This window comes from Aegilops tauschii, chromosome 4, assembly GCF_002575655.3.
Source record: "Aegilops tauschii subsp. strangulata cultivar AL8/78 chromosome 4, Aet v6.0, whole genome shotgun sequence".
NCBI classification, from domain to species: domain Eukaryota; kingdom Viridiplantae; phylum Streptophyta; class Magnoliopsida; order Poales; family Poaceae; genus Aegilops; species Aegilops tauschii.
This window is the reverse complement of record NC_053038.3, coordinates 152,612,594-152,637,803: the sequence shown is the minus strand read 5'-3', so window position 1 is coordinate 152,637,803 and position 25,210 is coordinate 152,612,594.

Below are 25,210 nucleotides of genomic sequence, written 5' to 3'. Positions count from 1 at the left end.
ATATGAAGCAAACGTAGCATCACAAAGCATAACATGGCAATATGATGTGCCGGGTGTGACCTAACGTATGGCAACACGATATAGGTGAAGGGGGAATTCAACCGGGAATGTATTCCCGGTTCCGGACCTGTATCAAACAGATGACCGGAGGGGGAATGTTCCATGTTAAGCATGCTAGGGGCATGTGACAGATGAACGGACCCCGTATTCGGATTCGCCTCGTCGTTCCGAGCAACTTTCATGTATAAAACTTTTTCATCTGAGCTGCGGTTTATTAACTACGATTTTCTAAAGAATTAAAGTATTTTATGGAATTATTTAAATTAACATAAAAGGTTATTGTACCAGCATGACGTCAGAAAGCGTCAGCAGGTCAACCGCAGCTGTTCAGGTCAAACCTGGCAGCTGGGCCCCACTTGTCATAGAGAGTGGGTTAACTAACTAACTAACATGGTTAATCAACTAGGTGGGGCCCTATGTCAGTGGCTAATTAACCGATTAGATTAGGTTTTAACTAAAACTGAGTTAATTAACTTAACTAAACAGGATGGGCCCACTGGTCAGTGGCTGCAGTGCCAAGTCAGCACAGTTAACCGGGGTCAACGGGTCAGCTGGGGCCCCTGGGACCCACCGGGCAGTGGCCCTGTGGGTGGCCCCCGGTCGGCCACGTCGGCGCGGCCGGCGTTCAGCCGTCGGCGACACAGAGAGGCGGCGGAGGCGCTCGGGAGGCCGGATTTCGCCTACAAGGGGCCAAAACGGACGCGGCCGATGTCAGGACCCCGATTCTAAGTCACACCGATCTAGCCTGTAACACCTCATATGACATTGCGGCCTCACGCACGGTACTCCCACGGGTGTCGCCTTACCATGGCCCGGGACCGTTTGCGCCTTTTTGCTCACGTATATGACAATGCCGCTAGCATCCATATGACAGAGAACCCGGGCCGACATGGCTAGTCGTGAACCCAAAGCGGCACTAACGTATGGGGACAGGCATACATGAATCAACATCGAACGTGTCGGTCAGCAGCGTGTGGATCTGGCCTGTAGCACTGGGCTAACAGGACTCCGGGAACCCGGGCTGTAGCAGGCTAGGCAGGACTCCGAATGTCACCGCGTGACATTTCCCCGAAGGGACAGACACAGGAATGATATGAAACACATGCCGGCCAGTCAAGTGTCCGGAGCAGTAGTGCTGGGCTTGCAGGACTCCAGTGAACCGGGCTGTAGCGGACTACTATGGCTCAAGGAGGCACTAGACTACATTTCCCCATAAGAGAGGCTGCCAAGGATAAACAACTAGATTGTCGGATCCCACACATACCAAGCATTTCAATCATACACACAATATGCTCGATATGTGCAAATACAACATGGCATCACAACAAAACTCTACAACTCAAAGTACTTTATTTAAAGGGCTCCAGAGAGCCTTACATAACTTGTTCATACAGATAGGGGTCACATGACCCGACACTCAAGTCATACAATCATACAAGCACATGCGGAAGCAACTTGTCTGGGTACAGACACTAGAAAGAAAGAAGGCTTGACGAAGCCTGTCTATCTACGTAGGCCCTTCACAAGCCTAGATCACCACCTGGGTGGCAAGTCACTCGTCGTCGTCGAGCTCTACATAGAACCCATCGGAAGGGGCGGTGTTGTCGTCTGAAAACAGTAATTGAAGCAACATGAGTACAAAGGTACTCAGCAAGTCTTACAACAGATCCTACTATACATGTTCATTCTCAAGAAGGTAGTGGAGTTATTGCAGCAAGCCAGCTTTGACTCCTGGCTAAGCTATCCTACGAGACACCACTTGTAAAATAGTTTTCGCACACGAGTCCACTAATCACCATTCCAATACTCCACCGTGGATCATCCCTCGTCATCCCACGAGAGAGCCATCCGCGGTACTCACACTTATCTTGAGGCTTTTAGTAGTATCCATTTACTTGTCTATGAACTGCATAAGCGACCAAGTAGTCCTTTACCGCGGACGCGGCTATTCGAATAGTTTTATACCCTGCAGGGGTGTACTTCGTCACACACGCTCTCACCACTTACCGTCGCTACATGACATGTACTCGGCAACCTTCAAGCGGAAGCCCAACGTGGGTGTCGGCCACAGCCTACCTAAACACTCAAGTCTCTAGTCCAGGTTTATCGCCTATTCAGGTTCCATCCGCAGGGAGTCCGGCCGAGGTTTCCACATACGGCCCCAAACGATGTGTGTAGGGTTCCCAGACACCAAACGGGCGACTCGGTACACCGTGCCACGAGCCTACCGCATCACAGCCCACCCCTTGGTCAGTGCTGTCCACGGCCTCCAGCTTACTACAAACACCAGAAACTACGTGCAAGCATAGCATTGTAGGAACACAACATGGCTCAATCAACTCCTACACATGCTAGTGGGTTTCATCTAGTTACTGTGGCAATGACAGGTCATGCAAAGGAAAGTGGGTTCAACTACCACAACACACAGCAGTTTGAATCGCGTTGTCTTAATGCAGTAAATGAGAGCAGAAGCGAGAAGATGGGTTTGTATCGAAATGATCAATGGGTTGCTTGCCTGACGGAGTGGTGGTGGGATACTGCCCTTCAGTTGGATACTCGTGAATATCCTCGGAGGCAGGACCTACCACGATGAACACAACGAAGCACAATCAACACCAAGCAAAGTGCAACAATATGATGCATGCATGAGACATGGCAAAATGGATGTATTGGGCTAATGCAACTAAGACCAGATGGGTTTGGACTATTTTGGATCAAAGATTCAAATTCCAAGTTCATATGTGACCCTTTTTAGTGCTTTATCTTGTTCTGCATTAAACACTAGGTTAATTTGCTTGAACATGTATGAAACCAGTACAGATGGATAGAATGGATTTTTCTGATCATTTTTCATATATAAATCTTTTCATTCTGAGCTATAGATTATTTTCTATAATTTTTTGAAGTTTGTGATATTTTTTGGAATTTCCTGTATAGAAATAATTCTAGTAATTAAATTACTTATTACGTCGGCAGTGTGTCATGATGACGTCAGCAGTCAACGGGGTCGTCCAGGTCAAACCTGACGTGTGGGTCCCCTGTGTCAGTGTCACTGTTAGGTAATTTAACTAATTAGAATTAACTTAAATCTAACCCAGGTTAATTAGCAGGCGGGCCCCACTTGTCATTGACCCAGGGGAGGTCAAACCCCTGGTCAACTGGGTGGAAGCGCCGGCGTTTAGCCGCCGGCGAGGCCAGACGCGACCAAATGGGCGGCGGAGAGCATCTACACGCAGCTGGGAACGAGCCGCATCGATTGGTGGTGGTGGTGGAGCTCGGGGTTGCCGGAATCGACGCCGGCGACGAGCTGTGCGGCTGCCGGGGAACGGGTGTAGTTGAACCCGTCGCTAGAGAGCACGGCGAGGGGCGTGCGATGGTGCTACGGGCTCCTGGCGATGCAGTGAAGCTAACGGCCATGGTGGTGCGACCGTTGGATGGCCGGAGCCTCGTCGGCGACGAGCTCGTGCGGCGGCGTGTGCGGTGCTGCTGGTTACGGTCGACGCAAAGGGCGGCAGCAAGAATGAGAGGATGGGGAAGGGGCAGAAGCTCACGGCAGAGGCGATGAGCTAGGTGGCGCTGTCGGGGACGAACTACTGCGGTGGTGACGGCGAAGGGGATCTCCGGCGGTGGGCGGTCAAGGCGAGGTCGAAGCAGTGGCTTCGGGGCAAGCGAGCGCTCGGGGCTCGCCTTGCTCGAAGGGGAAGGCGACGGCGGAGCTGCTGGACACGGTCAGGTGACGCGGGGACGGCGGTGGCTACGGCTACGCCGGCGAGGTGGCAGCGGCTGCGTCGGCCATGGTGAGAGAGAGCGAGGGAGAGGCGATGGGGGCGAATGGAGGTGTCCAGGGGCTCGGGGGCGCGACGTGGAGGTCGTCCAGCTCGTCCACGGGCGAGGCGGCAAGCAGGTGGCGCCGTGGCAAGCTCGCGCACGCCGGCGTCACCTCTGTGCCTGCTCTGGCGGGAGCAAGTAGCTGACTGTCCATGGGCCAGCACAGTGCTGGGCCGCCAGGTGGGCTGCCAGGTAAGTTCCTTCTCTGCTTTCTGTTTTTCTTTTTATTTATTTCTGTTCTGTGTTTTGAAATAGTAGAAATACTATTCCATTTAAGAAAATCCTGAAAATATTCAGAGGCACCTTTGAAAATATTCTCAACAGCCTAAAAATACCTTCAAGATTATTTGGGCATTTTAAAATACTTGTAGGATTTAAATTGCCCAAATGCAAATACTTATGGCTTGGTGCAAAAATCCAGAATGGCCTCCAAAAATATGAAACCATTTTTGGCAGAGGTTTTAGCCAGGACCAAAGATGGTGAACATTTATGGAGGGCATTTCAGGTTCATTGAAGAGGATTTTAGTAAACCCTAGTTGTGTTCAGGGGGGTGCTGGGGTTTCTGGAATCCCCATTTCAAGTTTCTGTGAAAGTAGACATGATGCAACACTCTAATGCATGAACTAGCTAGGATGTGACAACTCACCCCCACTCAAAAGAATCTCGTCCCGAGATTTAGGATCCGTTGGGAAGAAGGTGGGGTACTCAAGTCGAAGACGATCCTCCCTTTCCCAAGTAGCTTCTTTCTCGGAATGGTGTGACCATTGAACCTTGAGAAACTTGATGTTTTGGCGTCGAGTGGTACGCTCGGCTTGATCAAGGATTCGAACGGGATATTCCCGGTATGTGAGATTATCTTGGAGATCAAGCGTTTCGTGGTCCACTCCACGGATAGGATCCGAGAAGCAACGCCTGAGTTGAGAAACGTGGAAGACGTCATGAACCTTGGAAAGATGCGGAGGTAGTTCCAATTGGTAGGCAACTTCTCCTCGCTTGGCAAGAATGGGAAAGGTTCCAATGTAACGGGGAGCCAATTTGCCTTTGATACCAAATCGATGGGTTCCCTTTAAAGGGGTAACCCGAAGGTAAGCCTTCTCGTCAACCTCAAAAGTCATAGCCTTATGTTTGCGGTCATAATGGCTCTTTTGGTGAGATTGGGCTGTTTTCAATTTCTCACGAATAATGCGAACCTGCTCTTCTGCTTCCTGGATCATATCCGGGCCAAAGAGTTGTCTTTCCCCGGTTTCTGACCAGTTAAGAGGCGTTCGACATTTTCGTCCATAGAGAACCTCGAAAGGAGCTTTGCCCAAGCTAGCTTGATAACTATTGTTATAAGCGAACTCGACGAATGGAAGGCATTTCTCCCAATCCATGCCGAAAGAGATGACAGAAGCTCGGAGCATATCCTCCAGAATTTGATTAACTCGTTCTACCTGACCACTTGATTGAGGGTGGAAGGCGGTGCTAAAGGAGAGACGAGTTCCCATAGCATTCTGGAAACATTCCTAAAATCGAGAGGTGAAGAGACTTCCACGGTCTGAATTAATTTCCAATGGAACACCATGAAGAGACACTATTCGGGAGATGTACAAGTCAGCTAGCTGGCTCGCGGTTATACTCTCACGAACAGGTAGGAAGTGGGCTACTTTGGAAAGAGGATCGACAACAACGAAGATAGCATTATTCCCTCTCTTGGTCCTGGGAAACCCGGTAATGAAATCCATACCGACTTTATCCCATTTCCATTCAGGAATAGCCAAAGGCTGAAGGGTGCCAGCAGGCCGTTGATGCTCTGCTTTAACACGACGACAGACATCGCAATTAGCAATGTATTGAGCAATTTCTCTCTTCATCCTAGTCCACCAAAACCTCTGGCGTAGGTCTTGATACATTTTAGTACTACCGGGATGAATGGTGAGAGGAGATTCATGAGCTTCCTTAAGGACCAATCGCCTCAGGTTGCGTACCTTGGGAACCACTAGACGGTCTCCAAAGAACACAACACCTTGGTCATCAACGGAGAAACAATCCGCAACTCCTTTCTTGATGTTTCTCTTAATACGGGAGATTCCCGGATCTACCTTCTGAGTTTGATGATCTGATCCGTAAGGGTAGGTTTCGCCACCAGGGTGTATAGGAACCCTCGAGGAACAATGTGAAGGTTAAGCTTACAGAATTCCTCGTGGAGAAGTGGTTGACTTTGTTGTAACATCAAGTTGTTACAGTAAGATTTACGGCTTAGCGCATCAGCCATGATGTTGGCTTTGCCCGGGGTGTAAGTTATTCCTAAGTCGTAATCTGTGATCAACTCGACCCAACGTATTTGCCTGAGATTCAAATCCGGTTGGGTGAAGATGTATTTCAGACTTTGGTGATCAGTGAAAATCTCGCAACGATTACCGAGAAGGTAATGTCGCCATGTTTTGAGTGCATGGACTACGGCTGCAAGCTCTAGATCATGTGTGGGATAATTATCCTCATGTAGACGCAACTGTCGGGAAGCGTAGGCAATCACATGACGATCTTGCATGAGTATGCAACCTAGTCCTTGTCGCGCGGCGTCGCAATAGATAACAAAGTCCTTAGAAAAATCTGGTGGTATGAGTACGGGAGCAGATGTCAGGCGTCTTTTCAGTTCCTGAAAGCTGAACTCGCACTGTGGGGTCCACTCGAACTTTTTATCTTTCTTGAGGAGTTCAGTTAGAGGTTTAGCAACCTTGGAAACTCCGAACTTGCTTGACCGATTCAGGTGGAGTCCAGTCAAGGATGGCTTGAACTCGCTCGGGATTGACAACAATACCCTTACCAGAGATTACATGGCCTAGATAGGTCACTTCTGGCAACCAGAATTCACACTTAGAGAATTTAGCATAAAGGCGATGCTCTCGAAGTTTCGTCAATACTAGCCTTAGATGCTCGGCATGTTCTTCCTCATTCTTGGAGTAGATGAGTATATCATCGAGGTATACTACGACGAATTTATCCAAATACTCCATGAAGATTGAGTTCATTAACCGAGAGAAGGTGGCTGGAGCATTGGTTAAACCGAAATACATGACGGTATACTCGTATTGGCCATAACGAGTAACAAAGGCCGTTTTAGGAATGTCCCCGTTCTTGATTTTGATTTGATGGTAGCCCAACCTCAAATCCATTTTAGAGAAGACTGAGGATCCAGCGAGCTGATCATACAGGTCGTTGATCCTGGGGAGCGGATACTTGTTCTTGATAGTGACTAGGTTGACAGGTCGGTAATCTACAACCATCCGATCCGTACCATCCTTCTTCTTGACGAAGAGGATGGGGCAAGCCCACGGAGAAGAACTAGGACGGATGAAACCCTTTTTCAAGGACTCATCGAGTTGTTTCTTAAGCTTGGCTAGCTCTAGGGGTGCCATCTTATAGGGTCTTCTAGATATTGGGACGGATCCTGGAACAAGGTCTATCACGAACTCGACATCCCTGTCAGGTGGAATACCTGGCAGTTCTTCTGGAAAGACATCCGGAAAGTCACGGACTACCGGAACATCTTCAAGGTCTGGAAGAGGGTTGGCATTTAATGAGTAAAGCTGACGCTTAGACACTCGGGTCAAAACATTGACTGTCTTGCCCGACGGATGGGTGAGTTGAACAGTTCTAGTAGAGCAATCAATCTTAGCATAATGGGCTGACATCCAGTCCATACCCAAGATGATGTTTATGTCCGAGGACTTGAGAGCTATTAGTGATGCTAGGAAGACCAATCTGTCGACAAGAATTTCATTTCCATGGCTTATCCTAGAGGTTTGCCACTTAGAACCAGGGGTTTGGATTACCATGGAGGTGGGCATGTCACAAAATGTGGTGTTGTGCAATCGAGCATAGCTCTCAGAGATAAATGAATGAGATGCTCCAGTATCGAAAAGAACAGTTGCCGGATGGCAATTAACAAGGAGCGTACCAAGGACGACGTTGGGATCCTCATGAGTTTCTTCAGCTGAAACATAGTTGACATGGCCACGTGCAATGGTGGCTGGCTTGGCGTAGTAAGTCTTTCCTGCTGGCTTACCATGGCCAACGGACTGTCCAGGTTGATTGGGGTTGTTTCGGGGGCACTCGCGCAAATAGTGACCCGTTTCTCCACACTTGAAGCATGTCACAACATTGGGGCGTGGAGCAGCATGAGCAGCGGGGCCACCATAGACCTTGGGCGGTGCATACTGCTGGTTGGGGCGAGGCGCCTCGAAGGATGGCCTCGGAGTGAACCTAGGTGGCAGAGCAGTGTTTGGAATCCAGACCCGGCGCTTCTGAGATCCGGAGCCGGATGAGGAACCAAAATCGCGAGAGTGCTTGCGTGTAGCGTCATAGTCAGTCTGTCCTGTCTCAGCACTGATGGCCTTATTGACCAATTTCTGGAAAGAGGTGCACTCGTGCAGACGAAGATCACGGCGAAGCTCGGGGGTAAGTTCCTTGCGGAACCTTGCCTGCTTCTTGGCGTCGGTGGATACCTCTTCAGGAGCATAGCGTGCTAAATTTCCAAACTCACGGCTGTATGCATCCACAGTCAGTCTGCCTTGGGTGAAGTTGCAGAATTCTTCCCGCTTACGATCTATGAGACCCTCCGGAATGTGATGCTCACGGAAAGCCTCACTGAATTCAGCCCAAGTGGTGATTTGGTCGGCTGGGCGCATAGCCTCAAAGTTTTCCCACCAAAGGCTAGCAGGGCCTTCGAGGTGATAGGCAGCGTAGGTAACCTTATCAGCTTCAGCTACGTTGGCAGAACGTAGCTTATGGGTGATGCTGCGAAGCCAATCATCCGCATCGAGGGGGTCGACGGAATGGTTAAACTTCGGTGGGTACAACTTGATAAAGTCATTGATGGACACCAAGTCGTTCCTCTGATGACGTGCAGTATTCTGCTCAATTCGCTCTAGCAAGCGGTTAGTCTCACGCTTGTTTCTTTCTACCTCCAGCATGACTTCGGCCAGAGAAGGCGGTTGAGGTAGATTCTCCCCCCTAACTGCATTGGCTTCACCCTGCGCCTGGACAGCAGGGTTGTTGCGGGTGTTAACCATCCTAGGAGAAACAAAACAACGGTTTAGACTAGGATGGCTAAATCTTGGCAGGGAAATGCGGAATGTAATGGATAACACGGAATGCAGAGAGATCATCAGTATGACATGGTAGTATAGAAACTGACATATATATACCAACGGTCATACACACCATACATAGTTTAGTACAAGCCCAGGCTAGAGTACAGCTACGATGGAAGACGATACATCTCATCAGAGGCATTCCAAGCTCCTATACATTATTTTTCTACACCTCCGGAACGTGATACACACCAAGTCGTATCCCACAAGACACGCAGGACTGTGGGGAATACAACTGTTGCAATACTAGTGGAACTACTACCAACTCAGACGTCTCCGTAGTAATCTTCATAGAAGTCACCACCATGTCCTGGGAGCTGAACATGATCAACTGGAAACAGTCGGTCCTGTGGAGCTTGCGGTCCATAAGGACTCGGGTGTGGCCTTGGTCCAACAAACGGTGGCAGACGGGGTCCACGAGGAGGGGTGATGCCTCCTACATCACGCCATTCCATACATTCTGGCAGACCAGACCGCACGGGGTACAAGTCCCTCATGTCCATATACCCGGCCTGCACGGCATGTGCAAACCGTGTCATAGTGGCCCAATGATCAGAACGAGCATTAAAGAGCTGCATTCGCAGGGCACGATTCTCACGGTCCTTGTCCTCAAGCATCTCGGTGGTGGTGCGGAGTAGTGAATCCTCATGGGTAGGATCACACTAAGTAGCCTGATAGTACCCCTGTGCCCCAGGGAGTGATGCTGGCATATAGCGGAAGTCAGTGTTCTGAAGCAAGGCAGTTCTGGCTCGTATGATAGTCATCATCGAGTAAGCTGCGTCTTGCACGGACATCTCGATGGTAACCCCAAGTCCATAAGAGCAATGGAGGGGTTCAGTAGCTCCAGGATAGGAAGGGTAAATCCTGACTGTGCAAAAATATTGGCTTTGATTAAAGTCTCGAAACTGCTCCTCGACGGTATACTCGGGATACCACCGATAGCCTGTCTCAACCATCACTCGGACCAGCATGGCCGTGTGACCAGGTACGCTGAGGCACCGGGTCAGACGAACCACTTGATTCTGGGAACGGGTGGCCATCTGAAAGCACGGAATAATGCAAGGCATTAGTATTTCTAGGAGAATTCGGACAGCATAACGGCTGTAATTGCTCGGAAAAAGATTTGAGACATTTGCAACAGTTTGCAATACCACTCAACAACATCATATCAAGGTTCTGGTTCAACCGACAACATACTAAAGGTAGTAGAAACTGAACCGAGGCATGGAACCAACAATCCTATAAGTTACTACGGATTAGTAACACGTGAACCTGATAGAGAGAAGAGAGCCTAGTCCTTAACCCACGTAGAATGAGAAGAGAATGACTCAGATCAGAGGGCATAAGGTAAGGAGTAAAAGCGCCTTACGTTCCCTCCCACAATCAATTCCCCTACATATAACTAAAGCATTTCTAGACTCGACATCGACCAGTTTGGCTTAACGCACCTACAGGTAGTCCGGCTCTGATGCCAACGCTGTCAGGACCCCGATTCTAAGTCACACCTATCTAGCCTGTAACACCTCATATCACATTGCGGCCTCACGCACGGTACTCCCACGGGTGTCGCCTTACCATGGCCCGGGACCGTTTGCACCTTTTGGCTCACGTATATGACAATGCCGCTAGCATCCATATGACAGAGAACCCGGGCCGACATGGCTAGTCGTGAACCCAAAGCGGCACTAACGTATGGGGACAGGCATACATGAATCAACATCGAACGTGTCGGTCAGCAGCGTGTGAATCCGGGCTGTAGCACTGGGCTAATAGGACTCCGGGAACCCGGGCTGTAGCAGGCTAGGCAGGACTCCGGATGTCACCGCGTGACATTTCCCCGAAGGGACAGACACAGGAACGATATGAAACACATGCCGGCCAGTCAAGTGTCCGGAGCAGTAGTGCTGGGCTAGCAGGACTTCGGTGAACCGGGCTGTAGCGGACTACTATGGCTCAAGGAGGCACTAGACTACATTTCCCCATAAGAGAGGCTGCCAAGGATAAACAACTAGATTGTCGGATCCCACACATACCAAGCATTTCAATCATACACACAATATGCTCGATATGTGCAAATACAACATGGCATCACAACAAAACTCTACAATTCAAAATACTTTATTTAAAGGGCTCCAGAGAGCCTTACATAACTTGTTCATACAGATAGGGGTCACATGACCCGACACTCAAGTCATACAATCATACAAGCACATGCGGAAGCAACTTGTCTGGGTACAGACACTAGAAAGAAAGAAGGCTTGACGAAGCCTGTCTATCTACGTAGGCCCTTCACAAGCCTAGATCACCACCTGGGTGGCAAGTCACTCGTCGTCGTCGAGTTCCACATAGAACCCATCGGAAGGGGCGGTGTTGTCGTCTGAAAACAGTAATTGAAGCAACATGAGTACAAAGGTACTCAGCAAGTCTTACAACATATCCTACTATACATGTTCATTCTCAAGAAGGTAGTGGAGTTATTGCAGCAAGCCAGCTTTGACTCTTGGCTAAGCTATCCTACGAGACACCACTTGTAAAATAGTTTTCGCACACGAGTCCACTAATCACCATTCCAATACTCCACCGTGGATCCTCCCTCGTCATCCCACGAGAGAGCCATCCGCGGTACTCACACTTATCTTGAGGCTTTTAGTAGTATCCATTTACTTGTCTATGAACTGCATAAGCGACCAAGTAGTCCTTTACCGCGGACGCGGCTATTCGAATAGTTTTATACCCTGCAGGGGTGTACTTCGTCACACACGCTCTCACCACTTACCGTCGCTACATGACATGTACTCGGCAACCTTCAAGCGGAAGCCCAACGTGGGTGTCGGCCATAGCCTACCTAAACACTCAAGTCTCTAGTCCAGGTTTATCGCCTATTCAGGTTCCATCCGCAGGGAGTCCGGCCGAGGTTTCCACATACGGCCCCAAACGATGTGTGTAGGGTTCCCAGACACCAAACGGGCGACTCGGTACACCGTGCCACGAGCCTACCGCATCACAGCCCACCCCTTGGTCAGCGCTGTCCACGGCCTCCAGCTTACTACAAACACCAGAAACTACGTGCAACTCCTGGACAGAGGACAAGGGTGATTAAGAAGTCGAGGGGGTCCATTGGTTTCGGGCCCAATGCGTGGTAGTAGCTGAATCTTAAATCACGCATACAGATCTCAGTTCTTAGGGACGGTCTCAATGAAACAACCCACCATGTACTCCTACATGGCCTCCCATCGATACCTTTACCAAATCGTATTCAACACCTCACTCTCATTACCGACACACGCTTTCACTCTAGTTCATCACCCTGATGAACCAGACCTGACACGACTCTAAGCGTAGCAAGCATAGCATTGTAGGAACACAACATGGCTCAATCAACTCCTACACATGCTAGTGGGTTTCATCTAGTTACTGTGGCAATGACAGGTCATGCAAAGGAAAGTGGGTTCAACTACCGCAACACACAGCAGTTTGAATCGCGTTGTCTTAATGCAGTAAATGAGAGCAGAAGCGAGAAGATGGGTTTGTATCGAAATGATCAATGGGTTGCTTGCTTGACGGAGTGGTGGTGGGATACTGCCCTTCAGTTGGATACTCGTGAATATCCTCGGAGGCAGGACCTACCACGATGAACACAACGAAGCACAATCAACACCAAGCAAAGTGCAACAATATGATGCATGCATGAGACATGGCAAAATGGATGTATTGGGCTAATGCAACTAAGACCAGATGGGTTTGGACTATTTTGGATCAAAGATTCAAATTCCAAGTTCATATGTGGCCCTTTTTAGTGCTTTATCTTGTTCTGCATTAAACAGTAGGTTAATTTGCTTGAACATGCATGAAACCAGTACAGATGGATAGAATGGATTTTTCTGATCATTTTTCATATATAAATCTTTTCATTCTGAGCTATAGATTATTTTCTATGATTTTTTGAAGTTTGTGATATTTTCTGGAATTTCCTGTATAGAAATAATTCTAGTAATTAAATTACTTATTACGTCGGCAGTGTGTCATGATGACGTCAGCGGTCAACGGGGTCGTCCAGGTCAAACCTGACGTGTGGGTCCCCTGTGTCAGTGTCACTGTTAGGTAATTTAACTAATTAGAATTAACTCAAATCTAACCCAGGTTAATTAGCAGGCGGGCCCCACTTGTCATTGACCCGGGGGAGGTCAAACCCCTGGTCAATTGGGTGGAAGCACCGGCGTTTAGCCGCCGGCGAGGCCAGACGCGGCGGTGGGGTGCGGGATCCGTGCTTCGGCGACCAAATGGGCGGCGGAGAGCAACTACACGCAGCTGGGAACGAGCCGCTTCGATTGGTGGTGGTGGTGGAGCTCGGGGTCGCCGGAATCGACGCCGGCGACGAGCTGTGCGGCTGCCGGGGTACGGGTGTAGTCGAACCCGTCGCTAGAGAGCACGGCGAGGGGCGTGCGATGGTGCTACGGGCTCCTGGCAATGCAGTGAAGCTAACGGCTATGGTGGTGCGACCGTTGGATGGCCGGAGCCTCGTCGGCGACGAGCTCGTGCGGCGGCGTGTGCGGTGCTGCTGGTTATGGTCGACGCAAAGGGCGGCAGCAAGAATGAGAGGATGGGGAAGGGGCAGAAGCTCACGGCAGAGGCGATGAGCTAGGTGGCGCTGTCGGGGACGAACTGCTGCGGTGGTGACGGCGAAGGGGATCTCCGGCGGTGGGCGGTGAAGGCGAGGTCGAAGCAGTGGCTTCGGGGCAAGCGAGCGCTCGGGGCTCGCCTTGCTCGAAGGGGAAGGCGACGGCGGAGCTGCTGGACACGGTCAGGTGACGCGGGGACGGCGGTGGCTACGCCGGCGAGGTGGCAGCGGCTGCGTCGGCCATGGTGAGAGAGAGCGAGGGAGAGGCGATGGGGGCGAATGGAGGTGTCCAGGGGCTCGGGGGCGCGACGTGGAGGTCGTCCAGCTCGTCCACGGGCGAGGCGGCAAGCAGGTGGCGCCGTGGCGAGCTCGCGCACGCCGGCGTCACCTCTGTGCCTGCTCTGGCGGGAGCAAGCAGCTGACTGGCCATGGGCCAGCATAGTGCTGGGCCGCCAGGTGGGCTGCCAGGTAAGTTCCTTCTCTGCTTTCTGTTTTTCTTTTTATTTATTTCTGTTCTGTGTTTTGAAATAGTAGAAATACTATTCCATTTAAGAAAATCCTGAAAATATTCAGAGGCACCTTTGAAAATATTCTCAACAGCCTAAAAATACCTTCAAGATTATTTGGGCATTTTAAAATATTTGTAGGATTTAAATTGCCCAAATGCAAATACTTATGGCTTGGTGCAAAAATCCAGAATGGCCTCCAAAAATATGAAACCATTTTTGGCAGAGGTTTTAGCCAGGACCAAAGATGGTGAACATTTATGGAGGGCATTTCAGGTTCATTGAAAAGGATTTTAGTAAACCCTAGTTGTGTTCAGGGGGGGTGCTGGGGTTTCTGGCATCCCCATTTCAAGTTTCTGTGAAAGTACACATGATGCAACACTCTAATGCATGAACTAGCTAGGATGTGACAGTCGACGCCGTTTGAATGAGAGCGGCGAGCCGCAGCTAACCGCGGTGGTGGCCGGCCCCGGGGCGGCCGAAAACGGCGTCGGCGTGGAGCACGGGCGGCGGTGGCCTTCGGGCGCTCGACGGCGATGGTGCTTCGGGACACGGCTTGCCGCGCGGAGCGGCTCTACAGGCGGCTGGTGCTCGCGCTCATCCACTGCCGCAGTCGACAGTAGGCGGGAGGCGACGAGCTCACCGGAGACGAGTTCGCGGCGGCGGCCGAAGCACTGGCCCATCGAGGACGGCGCCAGGGGGAGCGGGAGGAGTAGCGGGCGCGTGCAGTGGGCGCAGGCGGAGGTGCTGAGCACGGCGGGGTGGTCGGTCGCGAGCTCTGGAGTTGTGGCCACGGCGGCAAGCACCACCGCAGTGACGAGCTCGTGCACGACGGGGGGGAAGCAGCTATGGGGGGGAGAAGAGATGCGCGAGGAGAGGAAAAAGGAGCCGGAGCTCACCGGCAAGGCACAAGGAGGCCCCGCGACAACTTAGTAGCAGTAGGGGGTGGCCGGAGTGGACGGTGATAACCGAAGCGGAGGAAGGTGGCGATCCGGCGAGGCAGAGGAGCTCCGAGGTCCGTGGCGTGGTCGTCGTGGTCGAGGACGAGGGGAGTCTCCTGGACGCAGGCGGACGGAGGACGGCCGCTAGTGGCCACGCGCACGGTGAGGCCGCGGCGTTGGCTTCGCTCGGGCGGGCGCGGTGCGGTGGATCTGAGGAGGGGAGCAAGGGGAAAGGGGGAGTGGATTAGGGTTCCACGAGGGAGAGGGGGGCGCTGTGGTTGGTCTTATCCCAACGGCGAGGCCGGCGAGGTGGTCGGGGTCGACCTCGCCCCTGTAGCGACACGGGGCAGAGGAACAGGAAGGGGAGGGAGCGACCGGTGAGGGGGAGTGGGCCGGCCTACTGGGCCAGCTGGCTCGGGTGGGCCGAAGCCCAAATGGGTCTGGGGCTTTCTCTCTCTCTCACCTCTTCCTTTTCTTTTGAAAACTTTTCTGTTTTGATTTAACAGTAGCCTTTTACATTTTCTTTTGCAATAATTACCTTTTGCAAAAATGTGCCACTGGTGAAAACAAATACTAGGGGAAGTGGTGCACTGCCACCATAAGCTTGGGATTTATTTGAATCCATTTGGAATTTTTCCTAATTGGAAAGGCATTTTAAAATGCTGATTTTGCACTGTAATAGTTGCTTCTGTCCACCTTAGCATTGTGGTGAAGTTGTTTTCCCTTAACAATAAATTGTTTTGGAATATTTGCTAAATGATGAACATTATTCCAGCAACTTTGTGCAACTTGAAATTTTCACTTAGAATTTGAATTGGATTCAGAGAAGGAATTTGAAATGAGATATTAATCCAATATGATTAAGCTTTGTAAATCAAGATGACTTGGCATTGATCATAAGGGATTACTGTAGTGTGATGCTGGGGACGTTAAAAACGCGCCCTATCGCACCTCTGGCAAGTCCGAGGCGAGGAGGAGGGCGTCGGTGCCGGCATTTAGCATGTACCGCAGATGGCGGCCGACGTCGTCTAGTTAGCTAGGAGTAAGTCAGTACTTGTACACTAGAGTATTAGTGGGAGTAGATAGTTAACTTGGCTATGATGGTTGTCAACATGGAAGTTCGGTACTCTATATTTGGTCAGACCTGTTACTTTGCTTTGTATGTTGAACTTTCTGTGTGAACGTATGGAATGGGCTATTATTTTTTTTGAATGGGTTGTATTTGTCCGCCACGGGTTTAGAGGCTGACTTCTGGGCCTATTAGGTTGACACGTACACAACCAGGAGATGATTGTACATGGAGAGGACGACAGCAAGTGCCTCCTTATGTCAAGCTAGAAAAATGTTTCCTCCTAGTGGATTTCTGACATCTGGGTCCCATGCCATTGTCAACGTAGTCAATAAACGAGAGAATTGCACAACGAGCGGCTGACACGAGGGACCCAGCAGCTTGCCCAGTTTTTTTAGGGAAGTAGCTTTCCCAGTTATCTTTGTTTTTGAGACGGAAGCAGGGTGTCAACTGCGCTGTGCGGGGCACTCTGGCCTATCTAGCCAGCCTTTTCTTTTATGTTTACCACAAGACCAGCCCAGTAGTTTTTTCTTTCTAAAAATGGCTAGCCCAGTTTTTTTATTCTCTTGCAGAATACCCAACAGAGGCCTACTTGCTTTGTCAGCCCTGCTGGGCTGCAAATCTTTCAAGACGAGAAAATGGGCTATCAGTAATGAGAAATGGGTTGTACATTTTTAAAACAAATCAAACCGGCAATTAGTTTCAAATTTCTTTTTTTATTTAAGGATTTTAGATTCCATTATTTGGATTATTTTGATTTTATTTTTATATGAATTTATTTTTCAAATTAGTTTGAATGTGACTCAAAATTTCGGGATTAAAAATAGTTGACCGCACCGAAATATGCAAAATTTCGTATAATTTTTAACCGTGGCCACAATATGGGCTGTAATGCTAACAAAAAGAAGATGGGCTCCCAAAAAATCCTTAAGAATTGGCAAATGGGCTGTAAATTATTAGAAATAATGGCAGATGGGTTGTATGTTGTTAAAAATCCACACATTTGAGGCTGACTTGTGCGCCTACTATAGGTTGACGCGTACGCTTTCCTAAAAAAGGTTGACGCACATGCAACGCCGTGTCAACTTAGTCAACACACGAGAGTAGTGACTGTTGGATGTCCATCCAACGGCCGTCGTGCTTCTTCAATCTCTGCTCTTCCTGCTCCAGCCGCTCAAACAAGCGCCGGCGGGACTGCCTGCTCCCTCCTCCCGCAGCCGGCTGTGCTGCCGCGCAGGCCTCACCGCCCCACCGTACTCCCATCGCTGGCCTAGCCATCCCTCTACTCAACCACACCTGCTATTATTCTCCGGCGACGGCAGACGAACCAGTAAACCCTCGTACTCCCCTCCGCGTGGGAAATAACTACAGAGTCTTACCTGGCTCCATGTCGTTCCCTTCCTAGGCCTCGCCGTCGTCCACCGCCCTCGTGCGCTCAGCGCGGTGTGGTCAACATGGTCAACGAATGACATTCATCGGAAGTGGACTATACGTGGAGAGGCTGACAGCTGGGTCCACGGCCGCACGCAAGGAAATGCCTCCTTATTACGCGCAAAATAATGATTCCTCCACCTGACAGTTGGGCCCACCGGAAGGGCATTTGTATTTCGTGAAAAAAACGTTCCCCCTGCTAACAGCTCGGACCCACGAGTTATATCTTCGCACGCAAGGAAGTGCCTCCTTATTATGCACAAAAAAAGAATGCTCCCCCTGCTAGCTGGGACCCACCGTAGTTGGAGGCTGACTTGTGGGCCTACTGACGCGGACGAAGGGCTTTGTCAACTTAGTCAATATGAACGATTCTAGCTCCAGTGACCGTACAATGTCCATCCCACGGCCTAGTGCTTCTTCAACCTCTGGTCTTCTTGCTCCAGCCGCCCAAACCAGCGCCGGTCATGCCGCCTGCTCCTGCCTCCAGTGGCCGGCTCTGCTGCCGCGGAGGCCTCAACGCCCCCTACTACTCCCACCGCTGGCCAGACCATCCCTCTACTCACCCACACCCCCTGTTATTCTGCGGCCACGGTAGCCTCACACCGCAGCCGAACCAGTGAACCCTCGTACTCCTCTCTGCATGGGCATCCACAGCCGCGTCTTCCCCGACTCCGCGTCATCCCCTTCCTAGGCCTTGCCGTCGTCCACCGCCTTGGTGCTCTCGGTGCGGTGTGGTTAATGTGGTCAAGGAACGACTTCCATAGGAAGAGTACTGTACATGGAGAGGCTGACAGCTTGGTCCACGGCCGCAGCAAGGAAGTGCCTCCTTATTACACGCAAAATAATGATTCCTCCACCTGACAGCAGGGACCCACTGGACGTGCCACCATATTTCGCGAAAATACGTTCCCCCCCCCCCCCCGACTGCTGGGACCCACCACTACATCTTCACATGCAAGGAAGTGCCTCCTTATCATCTGTGATAGTCAGGACCCACCTGGTCGAAGCGCATGTAGCGTTGTCATTCTGGTCGTGAACGTGTATGTACATACTGGTCAATCAGTCTGTCTGTAGGCTCCAGCGATGAACCGTGACCGAGTAAGGAAGGGCACATGTCGTAGTAGAGGCACGGACGTAGCATGTACACGTACGTACAGCCAGGGTGCAAGAAAGTAAATACGGCCACGTACGTACATATGGGCAGGGTCTCGAACGCCTACTCGCGCATACGTACGGCCAGGGCTCGTGTACATGGTTGGGTCGGAACGGAGAAACTGTGTCGTCGTGTTCATCGGGAGGCAACGGAATGCGTCGTGTTCATCGGGAGCCAACCGGCTTGGATGGAACAACCGATCGAAACGAGCCCTGGCGTACCGCAGAACGGAGGAAACGGCCTTATGTTCGACCACCTACGGTCGAAACGGGATCCTGTTCACTGGGAGGGGTGTGCCATACCGCCAAACGGAGGAAACGGACTTCTCTTCGACCTCCTAAGGTCGAAATGGGGTCCTGTTGATCAAGAGGGGTGTGGCGTACCGTAAAACGGAGGAAAGAGACTTGTGTTGGAGCGATACGGTCGAAACAGGGTTCCTATTCATTGGGAGGGGTGTGGCGTATCGCAAAACGGGACACCACAGGCTACTGTTCATCTCCACCGTCGACCTCCTCCAGCCTCCACGGGCTACTATTCATCCACCGTCGACCTCCTCCAGCCTCCACCTGCAACTGTTCATCCACAGGCTCCTGTTTATCCAGACTCCACCGCTCCTCCACTGGCTACTGTTCAACCAGCCCTCTCCACGGGGTCTTGTTCAATCACCCCTCCACGGGCTACTATTCATCCAGCCCTCCACGGGTTCCTGTTCGTCCACCCCCAACCGGCTCGATCGGGGTCCTGTTCATCCAGCGGCAACGGCCTATACTACCACGGGGTCCTATTCATCCAACCCCCATCGGGAACTGTTCAACCAACCCCCCAACAATGCTCACTATTCATCAAGAGGCAGCAGGTTCGATCGGCTTCAGTTAGCAGCAGTAGCAAAGGAATCGATCGATTGGGTTAAGTTAACAGCCAGGGATCGATCGATCGTTCGGGTTCAGTAATGCATAGCCTGCAGTGCAATCGCTCGGGTTCAGTAGGAGAACGCCTCGCTCGGGTTCAGTTAGAGCCCAACGCCTCGCACCCACGCGCGTACGTGTACGAGAGAAACGCGCATCGCTCGGCCCGACCACCCACCGTAACTGGGAACTCTTCGATATTTTCCTCGCCCTCGCTTCTACCACGGTTTTTTCTGTCATGAACGGCCCAAAGAATGCGTCTCCGGCCCGCCCAAGACGAAAAGCCCATTTTTTGTCATGATTTTTTGTCATAGAAGTAGGAGCCCGCCACATCTATGATGATACCAGGTTTTGTCACAATTATCATCATAGAAGTGTCATAAGCATGACAAAAAAGAATTTCGTTCGGCCCAAAATGTCATGGATATTTATTTTTTTGTAGTGAAGAAGGACTAAATTAAGCAGACTGTATATATCTCTGTTTCTGTTCGCTCATATTAATTCGTTATCTCTGTTTCCCCTGTCAATCTCATCGCAGACGGTTAGTAATACATATTCACAAGAGATCTTTTACATTACAGCCCACAAGTTGGTTTCTTGAATTGTGTGCCCTGTCGAGCACACAATTCACAAAAAAAGACCATATGGGATGTCTATAATGATTGCACACAATTCTGGTTACCGAGCTGTTTGCCGGATATCACACACATCTTATTACACCGAATCATTTGTGTTCACCTCAATCATTGCAAATAGTTCATCAGAGTGAACTGTCTGCCGTATATCACATACACCTTTTTATGGCTGCCTGTTTCTGTTGTTCTGTCTCATCGCAAATAGTTTGTATGGATCAACCCTATGCTCCGCATCGCACACGCAACTAAAATCTGAACTGTGTTTGATGTATCCGCCATCGCAAATGTTTTGCATCTTTCTAACGGGTTTTTTACATCATCATTTGCGATTCACATAGTTTCTTCGAAGGGTCTCTGATTGTAGTATCGCATTAGCAGCATATTGCAGTAGTGTGGTTTCTAATCAGCAAGACCCTTGCACTCCAAGTGGGTGTCTATGGGTGTTATTGACACAAATTATTTCAGCACACATCAAATTACCTCAAGAAATTATTATGTCAGCTTGTGCTATTTTTCATACACAAATTACGCGATCACTCGATGGCCCTGCACGCCAACTTCATCGCTACTCAGACTCGTTCGCCGTATCGAACCTACTGCATCGCAACACCGACCTTGTCGCCCTGTTGACCTTGAACACATCCGGTCCATCCCTCTATGGAGTCCTCTTCATCGTGTCAATGACATAGACCTCGTTGTCCTGTTGGGCATGAAACAGATAAGTCCCTTTTACAATCAAACTGCATACTTCACTCCTTTGCGTGTTTGCCTCCTTCGAGCGTCACTAGGGAGCTGCTCCTCACCTTTACCCGAGTCTGACTCGATGAATTACAATTTATCCATTCAAAACTATATTTTTTGTATAACGATAGGTCCGCCGTCGGAGCTTGTAGTGCACTCAGGGCTACAAATTATTCTGAATCACACTCTCCTGAGTGGTCTAGTACTTCATCACCAGTCGGATCCTTCACTTCAATGAGTGCAGTCAGATCCGCCACTTCAACAATTTACATGATCACTCAAACGCTCTGCATGGCATCTTCGTTCCTACTCAGACTCAGGCGCCGCACCAGTCTTATCGCACCGCAACCACGCTACACCGACCTCATCGCTACATCAGGTTCGAAAGCATCTGACTGACTCATCCGAGGACCATTTTCGCCGCCCTACGCATTGCCACTCGATTAGTCAAGTCCACACCACTTGGCTGCCCCACACGTTGCCACATGGTGAGACACGTCCTCACCACTCGACCACCTGGCACACCGCAACTTGATCGCCCCCCCAAGGAAAGAAACAATAAACATTTCAGGAGAATTGCTCCAACCATCGATGGTTGGCTGAGAAGATTTAAGGACGATTTTGGCCTCCTCCAACATAGGACTAAGGGTGTTCACCCTGCCTTCATTTCTTCTTTTATCTCTGAATTACACTAGTAGTAGCCCCTTCTCCTCCCATACCTAACCCAAACTTGTCTGGGCTGGGTGGAACTTACCTGTAAAAATGTAAACATTGTAACACCCCCATTCATTTATATATGAAAACACAGTAGGAGCCTTTCCTACTGTCCTTCCCCTAAAAAAAACTTGACCACCCCGCGCGTCGCCACTCGGTTGGTCACGTCTCCACCACTTGGCTGCCCCACACGTCGCCACATGGTGAGACACATCCTCATCACTTGGTCGCCCCGCACGCCGCCACTTGGTCGCCCCGCACGTCGCCACTCGGTTGGTCACGTCCTCTCCACTTGGCCGCCCGCACATCGCCACATGGTGATACACGTCCTCACCACTCGGCTGCCCCGCATGTCGCCACTGGCTAAGACACATCTCCACCATTCGACGGCCCCGCGTGTTGCCTCCTGATGACCCACAAGTATAGGGGATCAATTGTAGCTCTTTTTGATAAGTAAGAGTGTCGAACCCAACAAGGAGCAGAAGGAAATGACAAGTAGTTTTCAGTAAGGTAATGTCTGCAAGTGCTGAAATTGTAAGTACCGGGTAGTTTGATAGCAAGATAATTTGAAACGAGCAAGTAACGATAATAGTAACAAGTATGCAGCCAAGTAGTACAATCCTTTTGAGGCAAAGGACAGGCCAAAACGGTCTCTTATGATAAGCAAAGCGTTCTTGAGGGTACACGAGAATTTCATCTAGTCACTTTCATCATGTTGGTTTGATTTATGTTTGCTACTTTTATAATTTGATATGTGGGTGGACCGGTGCTTAGGTGTTGTACTTACTTGAACAAACCTCCTACTTATGATTAACCCTCCCGCAAGCATCCGCAACTACGATAAAAGTATTAAGAATAAATTCTAACCATAGCATTAAACTTTTGGATCCAATCGGTCCCTTACGAAATAGCGCATAAACTGGGGTTTAAGCTTCTATCACTCTCGCAACCCACCATCTAATTGCTACTCCACAATGCATTCCCTTAGGCCCAAATATGGTGAAGTGTCATGTAGTCGACGTTCACATGACACCACTAAGGGAATCACAACATACATACTATCAAAATATCAAACACATATCAAGTTCACATGATTACTTGCAACATGATTTCTCCCGTGACCTCAAGAACAAAAGTAACTACTCACAAATGATAAACATGTTCATGATCAGAGGAGTATTAAATAGCATAATGGATCTGAACATATAATCTTCCACCAAATAAAACCATATATTATTCAACTACAAGATGTAATCAACACTACTAATCACCCACAAGCACCAATCTATAGTTCCGGTAACAAGATTGAACACAAGTGATGAACTAGGGTTTGAGATGAGATGGTGTTGTTGAAGATGTTGATGGAGATTGCCCTCCCCAAGATGCGAGAGTTGTTGGTGATGATGATGACGATGATTTCCCCCTCCGGGAGGGAATTTCCCCGACGGAATCGCTCCGCCGGAGGGCAAAGGTGCTCCTGCCCAAGTTCTACCTCGAGACGGCGGCGCTCCATCCTGAAAGCCCCCCCCCCCTTATTTTTTCTAGGTCAAAATGACTTATATACCAGAAGATGGGCACCGGAGGTGGGCCGAGGAGGCCACAACCCACCAGGGCGCGCCTGGGGGGCCTGGCGCGCCCAGGTGGGTTGTGCTCACCCGGTGGCCCCCCTCTGGTGGTTATTGGCTCCAGTATTTCTTAAATATTCCATAAAAAATCTCCGTGAAGTTTCAGCTCATTTGGAGTTGTGCAGAATAGGTGGCCTGACGTAGCTTTTCCAGGTCCAGATTTCCAGCTGCCGGAATTCTCCCTCTTGGTGTGTTCCTTGCAAATTATGAGAGAAAAGGCATTAGAATTACTCCAAAAAGAATTATTATGGATAAAAACATTATAAATAACAGTAAGAAAATATGATGCAAAATGGACGTATCACCGCCCGATGAGACACATCCCCACCACTTGGCTGCCCCGCACGTCGCCAGATGGTGAGACACGTCCTCACCACTCGGTCGACCCGCATGCCGCCACTTGGTCGCCCTGTGTCGGCATTCTGGGAACGGGGGTCCCCAGACTTGCTTGCCTGCGGCCCACGGCGTGGCTGAGCTAGCAGGCTTGTACGGCCCATCTTCATCAACAAGGCACTCAAGACCCTCGCGAGGGGCCAAGCCTCACGAGGCGGACGACACAAGGCCTCCTCAGGAGCGGCCTCACCAGGTTGCCTCGCGAGGAGCGAAGAGATCAAGACAGGGCAAACCTCGCGAGGTTCTCGTGACGCGAGCCATGACGATCGAGGCCAGGCGGGCGGCAGCGCGCCCAGTGTCCGTGTTTCCCCTTCGGTGCTAAGGAGGCAAGCGCAGACGCAGAGTACCAAGGCATCAAGAAAAGGTTTCCATATCGGTGCAACGAGACCAAGACCAGCAGGACGGCAAGACGGAGGTCACCATGCAGCCCAAGACAACGTCACCACCAGAGCCTTTTGCACGCGAAGACCGCTTTTGTCAGGATAAGTTGTACTAGCTGTCCCCTTTCAATTGGCTGTTGTTGGCTCCCTTCCCGCTCAATATTTGGGGAGAGGACTAGGGCCTATATAAGTAGAGCTAGCCACCACCGTAGGGGATAACTCATTCGGAGGCATCTCACCCAATCCTTAGCCACGCACCGAGCACAAGAACTCCTCAACCTCAGGAGGCAATTCTTCCCCTTGTACTGTTCATCATCAGCCCAAGAGGCAATCCACCACCACCACACTTGAGTAGGGTATTACACCTCAACGGTGGCCCGAACCAGTATAAATCTTGTGTCTTTTGTGTTGTGAGTTCTTCGAGCTCGTTCTTGAGACCTTAGCTAGTTAGGACACAGATCGGTAGGAGGCAAAGAACTTCGCGCGCACCCCAGAGTTTGAACCTTGAGGGAAATGCCGGAACCCGTGATCCGACATGTGAAGAGGCAATCCACCACCACCACACTGGAGTAGGGTATTACACCTCAACAGTGGCCCGAACTAGTATAAATCTTGTGTCTTTTGTGTTGTGAGTTCTTCGAGCTCGTTCTTGAGACCTTAGCTAGTTAGGACGCGGAACGGTAGGAGAGAAAGAACTTCGCGTGCACCCCAGAGTTCGAACCTTGAGGGAAATGCCGGAACCCGTGATCCGACATTTGGCGCGCCAGGTAGGTGTGTGCCGGAGCTTCTTCCCCGCCAATCGACCTGCCGACGCTCCACGGTCCCGATGTCCAGTGACCTGAGGGCCGACTCCGACCGCTGGGCAGCTTGGCCCGCCAGGGTGGCGCCACATGTCCATGAAGACCTCAACCCCGCGCTCCAGGCGGCATGAGCGCCACCGAACACTGCTGTGCATGGGCGGCGCGGCCAGGCGCCGTCCACCCTCTCTCCATGACAAGCGCGAGCCGCTGCAAGGACCGCAAGCCACGCCGCAGCAACGGCGCCACACACCCAGCGGGAGCAGGTGAACATGCGG